The 18409-nt window shown below is 47.6% G+C and overlaps 1 protein-coding gene across 1 annotated transcript in view; it reads right to left on the minus strand.

Annotated features, from left to right (window-relative positions):
* The window catches only part of LOC134847719 (elongation factor G, mitochondrial-like), a 540091-nt gene that overhangs the window by 111030 nt on the left and 410652 nt on the right, over positions 1-18409 (minus strand). The window lies entirely within an intron of this gene.

The following is an 18409-nucleotide window of genomic DNA, read 5'->3' on the forward strand; positions in this document are numbered from 1 at the left end:
TGTCTACCAGTACTCTCTGGCTGGATGCTTCCACCATCACCATGTGCAGTGGGTAGTGACTTCCGCACAAGTTGGCCATCATTGACCCTATCAGCGATTTCGCGTTCAATGGCAAGCCATAAGCTTCGCTCATGGGAAATCCCATTTCCGCCTCGAGACCAACCTTCCAGCTCCGGATGTGTTTTTGAGTCACCTGCAACACCCCGGGCCATGATTCTACGCTCAACGCCGTCACTAAATGATGTTCAGATTCTAGTCTTTCCAGTGACTGCAGACTACACATTCTCGAGAAGAATCCGAGAGCTGTCGCTATATTCACCGTGGTTCTCGCGTAACACTCCGCTACTATTTGCACTTCAATTTTCTCCCTTTCTGTTATGTCTTCGAACCAAGTGACCAGGTCTTCTTTTTGAAATGACAGTATTCTAACGCATGACCGTCCATCGCAGGTGTGCTCTCCGTTTCCACACGTCGAATCCAGACAGCTACCCGGCTCCAATTTCTTTGCTGACCCGGGATTACTCGTCTTTTCGCCTGGCTCTTGCATCTGAGGTGAAATTAGCTTATGCAGCACACTCAATTTTGCCAGATCTTCATCTTCCGTTGGTGCTAACCTCACTCGCTCGGTGGTTTCCTCGATCAGACTCGCGTGGGGATGTGGACACCAGGAGGGTCTTAACAGCTTCCATACCACTCCCAAGTTCGTGGTTAACAAGCCATTTCCATCGCCCATGTTCACTTCAACTCTCTTGTTTGAACGCGGTATGCTCACCACCTCTGGTGTTTTCTCAAGAATCAGGCCCAGGCTCGGCCCCTCTTTTTCCACCGCGTCTATTTCCATTATTCTTTCTGTCCAAAACTTCAGTAGCTCCGCTACCTCATGGTTCCTGTGGGTGCCTCCAGCTTCCGAGTCTAAGAAGGGGTTGTAGGCCATTCCCATCACTCCAGACACATATTGGTATTCCCCCTTCTCGCTGAGCCTCGAGTACTGCTCTGACGAGGCCAGGTTACGGTGAACATCATGTTCTTCTTCGAACTTCTTATTATAAAACCTCCGTACCTCGTCTAGCTTCCTATGGTTCTCTAGGGATAGTCTGGAACCCTCTTCCTTCTCTATTCCTGTGCTCTGATACACGTTCAAGATGACCGTTGAGACTCTTTTTTCCATGGTTTTGCTTACGCTTGCTCTCTGTTGGCATGCCAGGATGGTGCTATCAGACATCATCGACCTTATCCATCTCAAGAAACACGTGGCGTCCTTTCTTCTAGCTAGGCTCAAGCCTGAATTATCCCTGGCTACGTGTTGCATCAGTGCCTGATACACATCTAGCTTCTTGCTTCCCAACTTCAGCCTGTCATACGAGGTCAGCGTTTCCAACTCTATCCCCACCAGACTCCAGGTGAACATTAATTGTCCTGCAGTTCTAACGAAGGGATTCGCCATTAATGGTGGTGCTGATGAGGGTGTCCTCATTGCTTCTTCAAAATGATCCTTCAACAAACTCTGCCAGGACCTCTTCAGATGAGTTGCCATTTCTATTTTATTAACCTCGGCCTTTTGCTGGGTGGCCCAATTGCGTCGCTTGCGAGCTACTCCACTGTCCAACTTCTTCCAGCAGTCCTCCATTTCTTTCAATGTTTCAAGGGCCACCCACCACGTCCGGGAGGTGTTCCTCGTCTTGTTCCTCTCCAATGGATCACTTGTCACTCGCTTGCCCGTGGCCTGGTGTGCCTTCGAGATCCATTCTTTGCCGACATCTACTTCCCATGTCTGTCCGTTCGTTGAACCTCTCTTCACGTTTATCTTCTGAGGCTTGAAGTCTTCCTCCGATGTCGAACTGGTGGAAACCTCTATTTCCCTCTCTACTTCAAGTGGTCTTCTGAGCTCCGAGCTGCTCTTGTATGCCGCCGTCTTGCATCGAGCCAAAATCATGGGCGCCGTCTCTCTCAAGTTTCCTTCCGAAACAGCATCCACTGAAGGACTACCCAATCCTTCCACTTCTCTCTTCCTCTTGCGAGTCTTCACATCTCTACTTGAGGGTGTTGTGGCTACCATCACTGATTCGACCTCTCCATCCACTCCTTCCAACTCTTGCCTCCCCCCTGCTCGAGCCTTAAGGATATTAGTACTTTTAATCATATTACTAGTCCCAACCTTATCCCTTTTTATATCATCAACCATTTTATCTACAGTTTTTTGTCTCCGAGTAGAGCTGTCCTCACATTTTTCTTCTCTAGTCTTCGATCGTGAATTCCTCAGCTCTACCAGCTTGCTCAGTAGCTCTTTTCTCGCCTTCTCATCCAGGCCCGTTCCTATCAGAAGCGGTTCTCCAAATCTTACGACTGTGTCCCACAGTTCCTCCTTGAATTTGTCCAGCGTCGTCTCGCTGCCCACTTCTTGATTGAATTCTTCCAAGAACTCCTGCCAAGCATCGTCCTTCAGGGATCCCAGGAATATGTCCCTGTTCCCTTCGAAAGTGTTCCTTTCCCTTTCCTCCGAGCTCAAGAGTATCATCCCCATATTGAAGGTTTCACTTGCCAATGGCAATTCCAGATTCTTCCGGGGGGACGGATTCAGGGGTGGGGTGGCCGTATCTGCCCAATTCTCCTCGCTCAAGTCTTTCAACAGCTCTTGAGTGGTGAGCTCCTCCCCTGATGGCCCTGGTTCAGGCGTATTCCCCACTTCCATGTCTTCACCGGCTTCACTGAGAGTTTCATCCATACTCTCTTCTTCTGACTCATGTCTCCTTCTCTCGTTACTGGGACCTCTAGACTTGCTGGTGGAGTTTGTGATCTTCACATCCATACTCCGAAACCACAAGCTGGCCGTTAATTTGCTTATCGCCGGGTGATCGTCCCCGATGACTGGGCTGAACTTGAGTTGCCTGGCAAAGTTCGATATCTCTAGCAAGAGCACCTCGTCTAATACGATCAGGATGTCGGCTAGTCCATAAAAGCCCCTCAGTGCATGAGATATGTCCGCCCATGCCGCCGCCAATTCTGACTTGCGAAGCCTCAGGTTCGATGGCTCCAACTCCCGATTGGGAGCCGCCATTAGAATCCGCCATTCATTCCCTTCTGCTATCAGGATCAAGACCGCGTACACGAACTGTAGGGCGGGTGGCATATTCGCGTATCCAGGGGATGTGGTAAACACCACCTTCGTCTTGGACCCGAATCTCGAGACAACATTCTCTTGCACTTCATTCATCGCCGCAAACAACGCTTGAATGGCTTCCCATATCTTCCTCGATGTCGGAATTTCATCGCCCTTTAGTTGCTCAAGAAGTCCCATCGCGTGCAGGTGATCATTCATTCCTGCAAACAATAGCAGCTCAGGTTCACAGGGCATCTCCGACTTTATTGCCACCACCAGAGTTAACATCTGATTTAATTCAGCTCCTGGCAAAGAGTATATCAAAGTCTCCGGCCAGAACAACTTGGGAGACGTTCCTTCGAAATCTGATCCCGCCACAATGACTATTCTCGCAGCAGCTGGATCTGCTCTATCATAAACTGCCAGGGTTTTGGCCAGCTGGGTACTCCCACAGGGCTTCCCGTACCTGGGATCTTCCGCCAATTTCGAGCCTTCGTAAGCGGCATCTGGCAATTCCGTTCCTCCCGGATTGAGTAGCTTGTCTACCACCTTTAACTGTGCCGGGGTTGCCAACCTGATCCTGGCGATGCTAGTTCGGTGCTTGGGAGGTTCTGCTATAAGTCCAGGACTCCCCAGCAGCTTGAGAGGTCTGTAGTTAATGGGTCCCATGATCGCTTTTGTGGGAATTCCAGTCAGGTCTGTGGTCTCCATCAACTTCGCTCTCGAGAAGTGCGCCTCATGAGCTTTCAACCAGTCCACGCAATGATGCCTATTCAAATCCTCGTGTGACACTCGTTCGATCCCCAGGGTTTCCGCCAATTCTCGCCTGCATTCCAAATTCTCTAGATCCAGTTCTTTCACCTTCTCAGGATATCTCAAGCGAGCGGTCTCCATAGACTTCTTTTCCCGTTTGCTCTCCGCCACTACCACTGAGGATATCGCCGAGCTTGGAGGTGTTGATGACGTCACCTCCTCAGACTCCATTGGCGTGGCACTCTGCAATCTGGTCTGGCTGCTCCTTGAACTGTCTCTAGTGTCAACTCTCGGTCCCAAGCGACCAGACAAGGCCCTTGAGGCAAGGAATGGTGGGTTCGGAGGTGGTCCTAATGTGAATTGGGCTGTCTCTAGCAGATCCGCCTCTAGCGCGTTTATGTGTTCTTGGAAGACGTCGTTTAGCCACTCTGCTCCCCTTGGTCTATCAAAATGGATTCCATCATTGGAGGTGTCTTCAGGGAATCCCTCTTTCTCCATGCGCTCTGCCACGTCCAACAGTCTGACAGGGAGCACACTCTTCAGGTGGATGTCTCTTATCACCTTGTTTAGGTTCCGCACCTTCTCGTTCATCTCCAAGGCGTGCTGATCAAACATCATGTTGTAGGGGACAGTACATATCGTCAACAGGATGGGGTCCATCTGAATCCTCAGTTCCTCAAGAAGGCAGCTCACCTTATCGTGCAGCCTTGTTATTTTCCTCGCTTCACCCCTTGATACATCGTTGGTCCCGACCATCAGGGTCACCGTGTATACTTTGGTCATCCCCAGCATGTCAAGCGTTGCCAACATCTGTGGCGTGGCAGCTCCAGCGAAACTCAAGATTCCCGTCTGCCAGTGCGATCGGATCCGGGTCAACACCCGCACCAGGCTGTCCCCTACGATTAGGTGAACCGCACCTTCTGGTACCCGGGGTGGCGCCAAGTACTGCACCCAGGCCGCATCATGAAAGCAGTCTCTCCTAGCTTTCTGCTCCGCACTCCAGTCCAGCCGATTGTGCCTGTGGTACCTCCCCTCTGTATTCTTCTTATAACTCGAGATCACGACACTCCTAACAGGCTGTTCCCTCCACGTCGGGGGAAGCTCCGGTCTTGCCGAACTCTCACGACTCTTTTGTCGCAATCTCTCGCCCAGTTCTTTCAGACGCGATGAGCCGCCGCTCACCTGACTGTCACTCGAGGTCGAGGTTGGGGTATATCCCGGCAGCTCCACATCCATCAGTGGGCGTATGGGTTGCGTCTCTAGGCTACGCAAGGAAGACGTTGCGTCATTCGGTATCCAGACTTCCAACCCTTCACTCATGTGTTCTCGGGCCTCGCGGTCAAGGTTCAACCGTGCTCTTGCTCTGGGGGCTTCATCCACCTCCATGCGTGACTCTGGCCTCGAGCTGGTGACCACTCGCTCCTTCGGCCTGGCTCCCTTCTGTGCATCAAGCTCGCGTTGTCGTTGTTCTATTCTGTCCAATTCCGACCTCAGTTGATCACGATTTGCGGCGTTCTCCCGCACCCTTAACTCCTGTTGATGTTCAGCTTTTTGTATCTCAAGCAACCTCAGAGCCTGGTCTCGCTCGTTGACCGCCTGGTCCCTTTCCAGCTGAACCTTCTCCCGATCCAGCTTTGCCTGATCCCGATCGAGGTTCGCCTTATTCCTTTCCTTCTGCGTCTTCTCGAGCTCTTTCTTTAGAACACCTAGATCCGGATATGCCTCGGTCGTCTGTTGCGTTCGTGACATCGATGGCACCCTACTCGAGTTCTGGCTTGTGGATCTTACTGTTGGCCTAGTCGGTAGTGGGAATTCCCCTGCGCCATATTCGGTATTGTTATTCAGGCCAGGATTCCTTGCCAAGTCAAAACCCCTTACTCCTCCATCCACATTCCAAGACAACCATCTGGTCTGTTCTTGGTTCGATATTCCCTCGGTGGTGTAGCCGATCATCAAGACAGCCTCCGTTGCAGACTCCCTGCACTCACCCTGGTCCTCCAACTGGAGGATGGCATTCAGCATCACCGCCATTCTCTCGTCTATTTGGGTGTAGTCCAAGTCCCTCAGGCGTCTGTACAGCTCATCAAGCGTGGGCTTCTTCAGGGCCGCGGGCACGGATTTCCATAATCGGTCTGCCATTCTTCGTGACTTCGGGATGTATACAGGTATGTGTTAACCAGCTCAAGAATTACCTTACCAGCTCAAGAATTACCTTACTCAAGAATTCTCTCGAAATGTTCCCTTGCAAATACTTGCTGTAAGTGCCGATTATCGCGAGTTCACTCAAGGTTTCTCTCTCTGTTTCTCGCTCGAGTATAGTTGGATTTTCAACTTTGTTTTTCAAACTTGATCTGAAAACAGAAAGCATATTGAAACTTGACATGTCATGTTCCTAACCTAGAGACCCCCCTTTTACCAGTATGGTTAAAATCTTATCATTTTCATATCACTTAAAACAATTCAATTGGGATTCCCTTAAAAGCATGCAGATTCATTTTATGTTTTAGCACCGTTAACTCTTTTTTAAAATTCAATTGTCATGCCAATCATATCTTTAAGATCCCTTTACCTGCGCCGCACCCCAGTACCTAACTCAAGACTCCTCCCTCACACCCGACTCGATACCCCCATGTACCCGACTCAGGCGATGCTCAAGTAGTACTTCTTATGAAGATACACCATTATCTCAGTTTCTGCAAAGACCACATGTAGGATAGCGTACAATTCCCTCGGGCTCAGTTTGCCCCTGTTTGGGTCATACACGGGCATTGAGACTTCTGTTATCCCTCTTTCAATCATGAAGTCTCGTAATCTTGTTAGTGCCAATATCACGTGTTCGGGAACGATTGTGTTCCTGTCATTGACCCTCGTTACTAGGAAGCACAGATATTTGCCCGGGACTTGTGCCACTGACGGTGGAAGCGCTGCCATCCCTCCCAGTCCTGGTCTCTGTCTGAACAGAAACTCTACATTCTGGTACTCTCTTTTGAAGTCAGCTTCCAATCTTGATTTGAAACTCATGTCCGCCGTGATGCAGATCGCGCTGGTCCTGTTTGACAGGATGAAGTCGCTATCTGTTATCATGATGTTCTCCGAGTATTCATTAGGTATTTCGAATTTCGTTTTGAAATTCCGACCTATAGTAGGCTCTGGCTCTTCTTCCTCCAGTTCCAATTCGCTCGTTTCTCTCACTTCCTTGAGCTTCTTTATCATCAAATTTTCGGTGTGGGTAAGTCCTACCCCCACTCCCCGGACAAAAATATTTATCGACGTCCCCGTCGATGTTGTCGGGTCTGAATTGTCCTGAGGAATGTCCAGTGGCCTGTCTGTTGCCGTCCATCCGAAAAGAGGGTCCTCTGTCTTCATGTAATTTGCTGCTGATACATCGACTTGCTGAATGCTTTGTCCTTCGCGGCTCTCGTCTTTGACATCACGCATCCACTCTAGAATCCTCAAGTTCGTGTTCTCCCTCCTCTCTATCTCACTCTGTTCGATATCCGTTTCTACTTCTGGCGTCGAGTAATCATCCTGCGGATAATGACCACCATCGTCAATGACCTGCCATTCCTCTCCGGCTTCCAGTTCGCCTGCCTTCAGTAATTCCTCGCCCAAATTGTCTGGCTGTATCTTATCGATCAAGAAGTCATCCCCGTACCTGTTGTACCTCATGCCGGTGCGTTTACGATTGCCAGTCCTGGTTTCCGGTGGTGTTGGTCGATCCGGCTCCATCCACTTTGGCACCTCGTCTTGCTCCGGGTCGTTCCAGTCTTCTTCTACAAATGATCCTGCATCAGACCCCACTCCTATCTTTTCATTGTCGTCCAAACTCAAGTTCTCATTACCATCATTTTTCTCTCGAGTACCTTTCTCATTCACTTCACACGCTGGCTCTACCACCAGGTACTCAAGACCCTCCATGTCCTTCGGTATGCACCAATCCTCTGGGGACGGGACGTGAGGCTTCAGATTTTCATAATGTGCCGCTCGCCCAGTACTCAAGCGATAGAACCGTCCTTGTTAATGAGCCTCCGTTATCATGAATGGTCCCCTCCACTTCTTGAGTAGTTTCTTTGTTCCCTTGGGCGGTATTACATTTTGGAAGACCCACACGTATTGGCCCACTTCATATGGCTTTGCTCTTAATATTTTTTCGTCGTATTTCCTGCGTTGCCTCATTTGCGCTTGCGCCGTGTTCCTCCTGCATAGCTCGTTCAACTCCTGTTGTCTTTTGATCGCTTCTTTCACGTATGCCTGAGGCGACGTCCTTTTCCCCTCGTATTCCGGGTAAAAGAATGTCAGAGGCATTGCTCTCTCCCTGCCCGTCAACATCATGAAAGGACTGATGCCCGTAGTTGAGTGCTGTGTACTGTTGTAGGCTCCTACTACCTGTGGCAGGTATTTGTCCCAGTCCGTCATGTATCTTGAGCAGTACACCCTTAACATGTTGACCAGTGTCCTGTTTTGTCTCTCTACCAACCCATTGGTCTGCGGGTGATAGGTCGTCGAGTGTGCTTGAGCAATGTGCGATCTCTTCATCAATTCTTTTGTCAAGTCCCCCACAAAAGCTTTGCCGTTGTCCGACTGGAAAGTCATTGGACAACCATACCGCGATATCCAATGCGTTATCAGATGATCACATGTCTCTTCGGCCGAGGCTGTCTGGCACGGAACCGCTTCCGCCAACTTTGTGAAGTGATCTATTATAACCAGTATCTGGTTGTATCCCGACTCTGTCATGCAGATTTTTTGATGGTCTATCTGCACCACTTCATTGAACTCCGAGCTCTCAACGGACTTGAGGGGAAACTTCATCTTCCTTGGGTCTTTTACCTGGAGACATGCCAGGCAGGCATTCACCCATCTCTCGCAAGCTTTTCTCATTCCTGGCCAATCAAATCTGTGAAGTATCCTTTGTTGTACTTTGTCTATCCCCTGGTGACCCATCTGGTCGTGTGATCTGAAAAGCACCTCTGTCTGGTACAATTGTGGTAGTATGATGAGGTTGTGTTTGTGTAATATCTTTTCCTCATCTCTCCTCTTGCACGCTACCACTCCATCAGCTGTGTGATAAAGTAAGTCTCTCTTTTCTTTGTAGAACTGGCTCAAGATCTTGTAGCTGTCTTCCTCAAGTTACCCCTTCTCCTTGACCCCCGACTGGATCCATTTGGAGAGGTTACTTGTCATTTTGTCATTCTTCTGGGCTCTTATTAGGTCTGACAGCCTATATCTTGCCTTGACATGCTCCTTTAACGCCATGATCTGTCCATTCATCTCACCAGGGTTGTGGATGTCATCACTCAGTTTCACGCATATCATCCTTTTCACGATTTTCATATCATCTTCTGGCACCAGATTCGTTCTGATGTTTGAGTTGCATGATAGTTCCCTGAATGGTTTCCTTGCGACCGCAATTTTCTCAAGTTCCTCACCACCTCGCATCTCCTGTATGTCCATGTTATATGTTCCTGAAGATGGATCCGTCTGTAACTCCCTGTCGTGGTGCCTTGTCTTCTCTTCCGCCAGTATCATGCACAGACTGTCCTGGTTTTCGCTGCTCTCATCCGAGTCTTCATCCCATCCTTCACGCTCCCCGGACAATTTTCCTTCTCCGGTTCCTTCTTCCGTGAACCTGGAACACTCCCCGGACTCTTGACCTAGTCCCAGGTGTTCAGTATCTTCCTTGAACGTCACTTTCTTTTTCCTAACCCTGGTCTGCTCCAGAATGTCTTCGGGGATTTTGTCAACTAGTGACCGCACGACATCTTTGCTGTCAGTGACGCTTCCTCTTGATGAGTCAGTATCGTTCACTGTCTCTTTTCTCCGAAGTATAGTGAATTCCGGTTTCTCTGTACCCTTCTCCTGGATCACTGGCTTATCATCTGATAGTTTCTCGAGCAACCTCATTAAGTCATCATCTATCTGTGCAGTTCCTGCTTCCACCTGGTTAAGATCATAGCCTTTTGCCTTGAGCGTCTCCCTCACGATCTTCGACTTGAGTATAATCTCAATCGGAATCCTCTTGCTCTTCCTCAAGATGGTCTTCTCTGGAGGCTCTTTAGGCAATTCAGGATGATCTTCTATCGGTTTGCCTGACTTGTCCAGCCATCTCGTGAGTGGAAGACTGTCGTACGTTTCCTTGTCCATGAATGAGAAGCCATCTTTGATTTCAGGTCTGTCTGCTTCTCTTTGCTCTTGTCTCTCATAGAACTCCGTCTTCTTACTCAAGCTGTCGGCATTCTGATGTTTATCTCGCGTTCTATGCTCAATTATCATGTTGTATCCGTCCAGGCGAACTATCCACCTCCCAATGTAACTTTGGTCCATTGAGTACGTTTTCAGCCAGCTCAGTGCTCTGTTGTCGACTCGCAACTTGAATGGCTCACTGCCCAGGTATGCCCTGTATTTCTCGACAAAGGTAACCACCGCGAACATCTCAGCTTTCGGTGCTCCGTACTTCATTTCCGTGTCACTCAGGACTTTGCTCCCGTACGCTATTGGTCTCAAGACTGTCTTCCCATTCCATTCTTGTTCTTGGTGGAGAATCCCAGAAATCGCGACCACCGACGCATCCGTGTCCAGCACGTACATCCCTTTCTCAGTCGGCATACCCAGTACTGGTGCCTCACATAGCTCTTTCTTTATCCTCTGGAATGACTCTTCTGCTGCGTTGTTCCACGTGAACTTCTTGCCCTTGTGTCTTATTAATTGTTGCATCGGGTATACCTTGTCTGCATAGCCTTTGATGAACTCTCTATAATAGTTAGCGAAACCCAGGAAGCTCATCAACTGGTGCTCTGTCTTCGGTGATTTCCAGGTCAGGACTGCTTCCACGGCGTCCGTATCAGGTCTGATGCCGTGCTTGTCTACCATCCTGCCCAAGTATTTTATTGAGTCCTTGAGTATCTCGCACTTTGATGGTTTACACTTTAGCCCCGACCTCTTCATGCATGCAAACACTTCGTCTAGTCTCTCAATGTGGTCTTCCAGTGTTGGCGTCGCTATTACCACGTCATCCACGTAGCACATTACCAGGTTGCCATACTTCTTCGTTACGCCTATCAGCGCGTGTGCCATCAACCGCTGAAACGTGGCTGTGGCATTGCAAAGTCCAAACGGCATCCGTTTCCATTGAAAAAGACCCAACTCGCAGGCAAACCCTGTCTTGTCCCTGTCCTGCTTCCTTAGTGGTACTTGCCAAAAGGCCGAGCCTAAATCAAGAGTCGTAAAAAATTTTGCATCACCTAACTTCGAGAGACTCTCATCAATCCTAGGTATGGGATAGGCATCCTTCACCGTGACGGAGTTCAGGTATCGAAAGTCACAACAAAACCTCAACTGGTCGCCTTTCTTTTTGGCCATCACTACTCTACACGCCCATGGTGACTTGGATGGTTCTATCATGTCATACTCTAGTAACGTCTCGATCTCTTTTCTACACGCGTCCGATTTGTGTGGGGTCATGCGCCTCGCCCCCTCCCTGTGTGGTACCGCGTTTTCCTCAAGTTCTATTTCATGCTCAACGAAATTACAACACCCGATATCCGCCTTATGTCTCGAAAAAACTTCCTCGTTCCGCTCTAGTACGTCCTTGATGGCTTCGAGCTGTTCATCTTTCAGTTTGCCCCTCAAATGTTCAATCTCCGGCAGGACCGGTTTTTCATTTTGCATTTCATCTAGTGTGGGTCGCTCTGGAAAGTTCGAATAGCTCGAAAGACCATCATCCGTTTCTGACTTAAGTGATTTAATAAGACCTGAAGAATCTTTTATTTTCTGCAATCGTCTCAAGATACAAATTTTGTCCCTGTGATTGGGACAATCAACAACTTCATTTTGTTTTGAGTTCTCAATTGTTTCATATCGAGTTTTAACCGGTAAAGCATATCCCAGTTTCCTCCCTCTCTGTATCGTGATCGGTATATCAAGGGTATTCAACAAGACACTGACGCAGAGGCCGCTCTTCGTTATCGAAAATGATCTTCCTAAAACAGCAGCACTTTGACTATTAGGATTCGGAACTATGCACACTTGCTTGTTGTCACTTAGTTCATTGTAATTTTTCATCCTCAAACTTACGATTGCCGCTTCATTAGCTTTTAGCCTCACCCTCCTACTCAAGAATACCGGTGCTTTGTTTTCATTTGCCATTATTAAATTTACCGGTTTGATTGCGTACCTCCTATCCGGGTTCCGTATCCTGAACATTGCGTTATTTAGATCAATCGTTACGTCGAAATTCCTGATGAAGTCTCTGCCCAAAATGAATTGGTCAGATTCATCTAGGTTTTCTACCACGATAAAGCTCATCCACAGGTTACGTTCCCCCAAATTGAGGGCTATTATCGGCGTCCTGCCCAGCACCCGTAGGGCCCCTTTGTTTGCAGCTGACAGCCGTATTCTCGAGTCTATCAAGTCACCTTTGTCAAAGCCCATCTTTTCCCAAGTTTCGATTGGTATAACGCTCAAGACTGCTCCCGTGTCAAGCAACCCACGCAACTGAGTCTTTTTGCCACTTATATCCAGCACGTGCCCTGTCACATCCGCCTCCGTCCCGATGTGCATTGCATCTTCCTCAAGCATGGCGCAGTGTCCAATCGATCTCACTTTCAATTCTTCTTTCCCTGCAAAGATTTGTCCAATTAGGTCTTCGTCACATGTTATCATCGTCTTGGTATAGATGTTAATCCCATCTATATTTAGCATCACCTCGTGTGGACCGTAAGCTTCAGTATATCTGCTATCAACACGTACCGACTTGCTGCCCCCTCTCATGAGTAGTGCTCTCAGTGCTCTAGAAGTCGTTTGTGGGCTTATACCACTCAAATAGTCTTCATACACGTCAATGTGCATTATCGTCTGGTCGCTCGGCTCGCTCAAGTTTCTGGTTACCTCGTGGCCGCCCACTGTGATTATCGACATTATCCTTGCCCCGATTTTCGATATGCCAAAAGGTTTACCTGTCACCATTTTCACAGTATTGCAATTCCCGGTCTTTGTTGAGCCTGGTACAGCCTCTGGTATTTGTTTCGATCCGGTTAATGCTTCGTTAAAATTCTGTCTTTCTATCTCCAGCTTTAGTCGTTGCTCAATTTCTTTCGCAGCCAGATCCTGTTTCACTTTGGCAATTGCTTCCGTCGCCGCTTTCTCATAATTTATCTCTAGAGAGTTCCCTGCCGCGGATTCTATGGCATCATTAACATGTGATACAGCTTTCACTGTCTTCGTCGGCAATTCCGTGCTTGGTGCTCCTAAGTTCCTCGATTCAAATTCGTTTTGCCTGTTCCGCTGATTCTGCACCGCCGCTAATGCCAACTTATGTTTAGGGTGACTCTGGTCCTTGACCGCTTCCCAGAACAAGGGACAATCCATTCGGAAGTGCCCCTCCTGGTTACAGAAGAAGCATCTTGCGCCTATCTTGATGATTAAGCCACTATAGTACTCGTGTTCCTCCATCTGGCTCATGTCCTCCTCATCTGGTGCATATCCTAGACTCTTCATGCCTTGTTTGTATGTTGTGCAGTCAGCCACGTGGTGATCCGCCGACCCGCAGTTCGCGCATGATCTGCGCTTGTCCATGTCATCTCTAGGTTTGTACCATGACGACCTCTGCGGTTGACTTCCCCCTTGCGTGTTCCTGTTTTCTGAATACGAGTATTTCTTGGGTTTCATCAGCATGTATTCCCTTGATTTCTGTCTCATTTCTTCTGGGGTTGGTGCGCTGTCTTTCGACAATGTGTAGTATGTTGCTAACATTGTCCTTAAGTCGTCACTTTTTACCCCATCAATGAACTTCGAGGCAATGCTAAAGTTTCTTCTGTTTGTCGACTCCTCTGGGTCACTCCTTCTTCTCAAGATCTCGAGATCATCTAGGAACCGATCTATTGACTCGTCGTCCCTCTGCCTTCTCTTTTCAAATCGCATCATCGCTTGGTGACCCTTCATGCCTGACCCGAAGCGATTCAGCAATATCTCGAAGATTTTGTCCGCGGTATCGCGTTCTTCTTCTTTCTTCGCAACCACGCATTTTAATGCTGTGCCTTCTAAATTGCTGAGTATGGCTGTGCATGCTTGTCTTTCATCGTTCAAGTTGTCTTGCTCTAGATGTAATCTCATCACTTCCACGTGTCAATGCATCCATCTGAGTCGTCTTTGAATTCTTTTGGCTTCTTGAATGTTTTTCTTGATTTCCCATCTCTCCTATCGCTCGAGTTAGTGTTCCTCGTGGCGAAGGCCTCTAGAGTCCTGTTCATCATCTCCCAAGTGTTTGCCCATGTCATAGCATCCGGACCTGCGTTGCTGTTAGCTGTTGAGTCCCCCGGACCAGTCGTTGTACTTGACATTCCATTCTTCATGATTGTTTTAGCAGCTGTTGGTGCTATGCTCACCGTATCCCGGGTTAAGGGCAACGGTGTCGATTGCCGTTTGTTCCTTTGTGGTTCCACAAAGTCAACTCTGGTGCCTTGCGTGCGATCCGCTGCCGGTCTTTCTTGTGAGGTAGAATTACTCAAGATTGCATCCAATTTCGCCTGTATTGCACACGAATTCTCGGCCTGATTTTTGCTCATTGTGTCCATTCTCTTTTCCAGGCTACCTAATTGGCTGTTGACATCATCATATCGGTTTTTTAACTGTTGCAAATCTTTTTTGATGTTCTTATCTCGTTCTTCATTGGTGGTTTCTACATTATCTGACATCTCCTTGAGTCTCTCTTCTGTTGCCTTGGCCAGGTTAAAATAACTATCCAGATACTCGTTTTTGTTGTATCTTAATTCTTTTCTTTTCACTTCTCTGTCCTCTTCGCTGTGCTTCAGCTTTTTGTCGATCTGATTCAGTTTCGCCATCAAGTCACCTAGCTCAAGAGTAGCCTCTTCATGGTCAGCCGTCGGTCTTTCTTCGGCCGTCGCTTCTGCTCTAGTTTGTTCCTCTCTCGGATTGGCTTCTGTCGTCTTCGTGCTCACTGTTCCAAATGTTCGTGCTCTTTCAGCTTTTGGTTCTTCAGTCACGTTCTCTTTCGTTTTTATTCCGACCATCATCGCCAACCTTTCTGTAAAAGATGTCTTTTTTACTTGAGAGTCTTCTTTCACCGTTTCTTCGGTGTTGCCTATTGCATCTTCCACGTTGTCTATTGGTGAGAATTCTATGGGTTTCGAGTTTGGTTCTTCTGCATTGGGCATTGGAGTAGACTCCGTCGCTATTTTCCTTGTTTCATCAACACTTTGATCAGGTGTCTCTAGATCAATCTCGATGGTGGGTTCTACTCGTTCCCCTTCCATGCCCTCTCTTGCTCTCTCCGTTGTACTCCTTGTGCTCACCATATTAACTGAAAAGCTCTTCTTTGTTATCTTCGGACCCATTGATGTTGTTTTGCGTAGCGACGAATTATACTTTGCTTCGGTAGGTCTTTTTTCAGCTACCGGTACCCTGCTCCACCTCATTATTTCTATTTACAATTGCTCTTATTTACAATTTTACTATATACACAATCCTATTCTAAGAATAAAATCTTTCGAGAGGAAAAAAAAAATTCTTAAAAAAAATATACAACGTGGTGAAAACCTTGTTTCAGTTCTCTTTATTAACTTTTCGAGAAACTTTCCTTATTTGTGGTCTCAACCGTACCTGGTTCCAATTAGTCTTGTTCTACCTTAATTCTGTCTTAAAACACTTCTTGTAATTTTACTTCAATTTTTATACTGTCCCAAGACTTCCAATTGCCGTCCCTACTCTTCTTTGTACCGTCCCAGGCTTCTTTCTCCTGTCCCAAGACTGTTCGGTACCGTCCCAGTACTTTCCGGCAGTGTCCCAAGACTCTTGTCCAAGACTAGTGTCCCAAGACTACTGTCCCAAGACTAGTGTCCCAAGACTAGTGTCCCAAGACTACTGTCCCAAGACTAGTGTCCCAAGACTACTGTCCCAAGACTACTGTCCCAAGACTACTGTCCCAAGACTAGTGTCCCAAGGCTAGTGTCCCAAGACTACTGTCCCAAGACTAGTGTCCCAAGACTAGTGTCCCAAGACTACTGTCCCAAGACCCCTGTCCCAAGACCCCTGTCCCAAGACCCTGTCCCAAGACCCTCGTCCCAAGACCCTGTCCCAAGACCCTGTCCCAAGACCCTTGTCCCAAGACCCTTGTCCCAAGACCTTGTCCCAAGACCCTGTCCCAAGACCTTGTCCCAAGACCCTGTCCCAAGACCTTGTCCCAAGACCCTGTCCCAAGACCCTGTCCCAAGACCCTTGTCCCAAGACCTTGTCCCGAAACCCTGTCCCAAGACCCTTGTCCCAAGACCCTGTCCCAAGACCCTGTCCCAAGACCACTGTCCCAAGACTGTACTGTCCCAAGACTGTCCCCAGACTGCTCTGTCCTAAGACTTCTTCGGCACTGTCCCAAGACTGTTGACAAGTGTCTGGGTGGTGGGACTTCTTTCCTCTTCGTTATGGGGACTTCTTGATTCACTGTACCTTGTACCACCACTCAAGCTCTAGTAAAATTTTCCCAAAATCCTCTCTTAAAAGCCAAATGCTGACCCCCCTTTTTCTTATTTCTCTTTTTGGCTACCTCTATTTCAATGTTCCAAGTAACTTGAGACCAAAACCTGTGCGCAGGTATCTTGTGATCACCTGTTCGTACAAAATTTTAACACAAATCCTCACCAAAATGCAACAAAAATCTAAGCAAGAAAAAGTAATAAAAACAGAAAAATGAGCCCACCTAAAATTCAAAGGTGACAAATGTCTACCTTCTATCGAAAAAAATGTCTGGTACCTAATTGCCACGCGTTTCCTTCCCCCCTGCTAGCGATCTTATGGGGTATTACAAAAACTGTCTATGTCCCTTCCCCCCTACCAATCCGACCAGGGTACCTTCCTTAACTCGAGTTCAAATTTCGATATCCACCTAATATTACCAACGCGTGTTAATGTCTAATGTAACTAAGTCAACGATGTCGACCAGTTAGTTACTCTAATTTCCCCCTCTTTACAATTTACAACCGCCAACCTCTAACTTAACCAGCCCCCCTTCTAACCTCCCCCCTTTTTAGCCCCCCTTCTTAAGCCTAAAATTACCTTAAGCGCCGGGTGCTAAACCTCTCAAGAGAAAACCGTAGACCTGTCTCCAGGCCTGCTCAAGTAAAAACGTTCCTCAAAACCGGGGGATGTCGCTTATCCTATTTTACACTTATCTCCTATAATGTAATGTGGATTTTAACGATACCCGTTCTGCCCAACTTGAGAACTCGAGAATTGCCAAATCCTTCTTGGCTGCTTTCCCACTCGACTGGTCACCTGTTCCAGTCCAGTCTCCTATTGGTTCAGCTCAAGTGCTCCTGAACCACTTTCCCACTCGGCTGGTCACCTCTTCCAGTCAAGTCTCCTATTGGTTCAGCTCAAGTGCTCCTGAACCACTTTCCCACTCGGCTGGTCACCTCTTCCAGTCAAGTCTCCTTGTTGTCCAGCTAAGTTCCAAGCTATCTAAAAACCCTTGACAACTCCCCACACTCGGGCTCTTTATTGAGGTTACTGGGTTAAATTACTAGGTTGATCGAAACGATCGAACTTGTAAAACAGTATGGGTATACTATTTAATTAATATAAAGGTTTGATCCAACTAATCTGGTGTCAAAGTCACTGTCTTTTTTCGTTTTATGGTTTTTGTTTCGCTTTTTGTCTTTTTGCTCGTGTTTTTGTCCCCCTAGTTGCCCCCCTTTACTCGGTTAGCTAAGCCTCGTTCAGAGAGCGTACCAGGAAGTTTTCTTGAGTTTTCTTAAAAAGCTATCACGGTACAACCGGAAGGTTTGCACGTTCCTGTCGAACCGTACCGCCGGTACTCTAGAATGGGCATTCAGCCCGAAGCTGTCTCAAGTGGGTTCGACTCCGTAGTCTTGATGCCTAAACACCCAGGAGCGCCATAAAAACACTATGTAACATTCGTCTACTGCAGTCACACATGAGGCTTAAGAAAAATAGGCCCTATAACCATTGGCTCAAGAGTCAGGGACACTATCTCTTGTGTTTTTGTACCTCAAATCAGTCGGAGCCAATTCGGTTCGCTTGTGACATGAGACTACGACCCATTACAGCTTAAAGGCTACTACTAAAATATCCCCCCACTCTAGAATTAGAAAATTCCCCATACTTAGGTCTCTAGATACCCAAAATACATGAACGCCGTTAAAAACCGGGTTGGAACAATCCGTTAAGTTACTTTTTATTAGACAGTGGAACTTTGATCCATTTCAGATGGATCAACCTAAAACTCGCCTTACCTCAACATAACAATTATAAAACACACTCTAGAAATTTAAATTAGTACTCACATTGTAGCACGCTCAAGAACCAGGAAGAAAATAAGTCGGTAAGCAACTCAAGAATCAATAAAGTAACTAAAATGAGTTTAATGTTAGTCAGTTTCAATAACAAGAACAAGTTTTTACTCTAGACTGTAAGTTCTCGTGAACCATTGAGACACTCTAGCTGTCCACCTTTCCACTGAAGGTTCACTCTGGTCCAGTTAATAATAGTACTCCAATCACAACAATCCAGTTCGTGGGAATGCTCTCGTCT

Source organism: Symsagittifera roscoffensis, chromosome 6 (assembly GCF_963678635.1).
Source record: "Symsagittifera roscoffensis chromosome 6, txSymRosc1.1, whole genome shotgun sequence".
In the NCBI taxonomy this organism is placed as follows: domain Eukaryota; kingdom Metazoa; phylum Xenacoelomorpha; order Acoela; family Convolutidae; genus Symsagittifera; species Symsagittifera roscoffensis.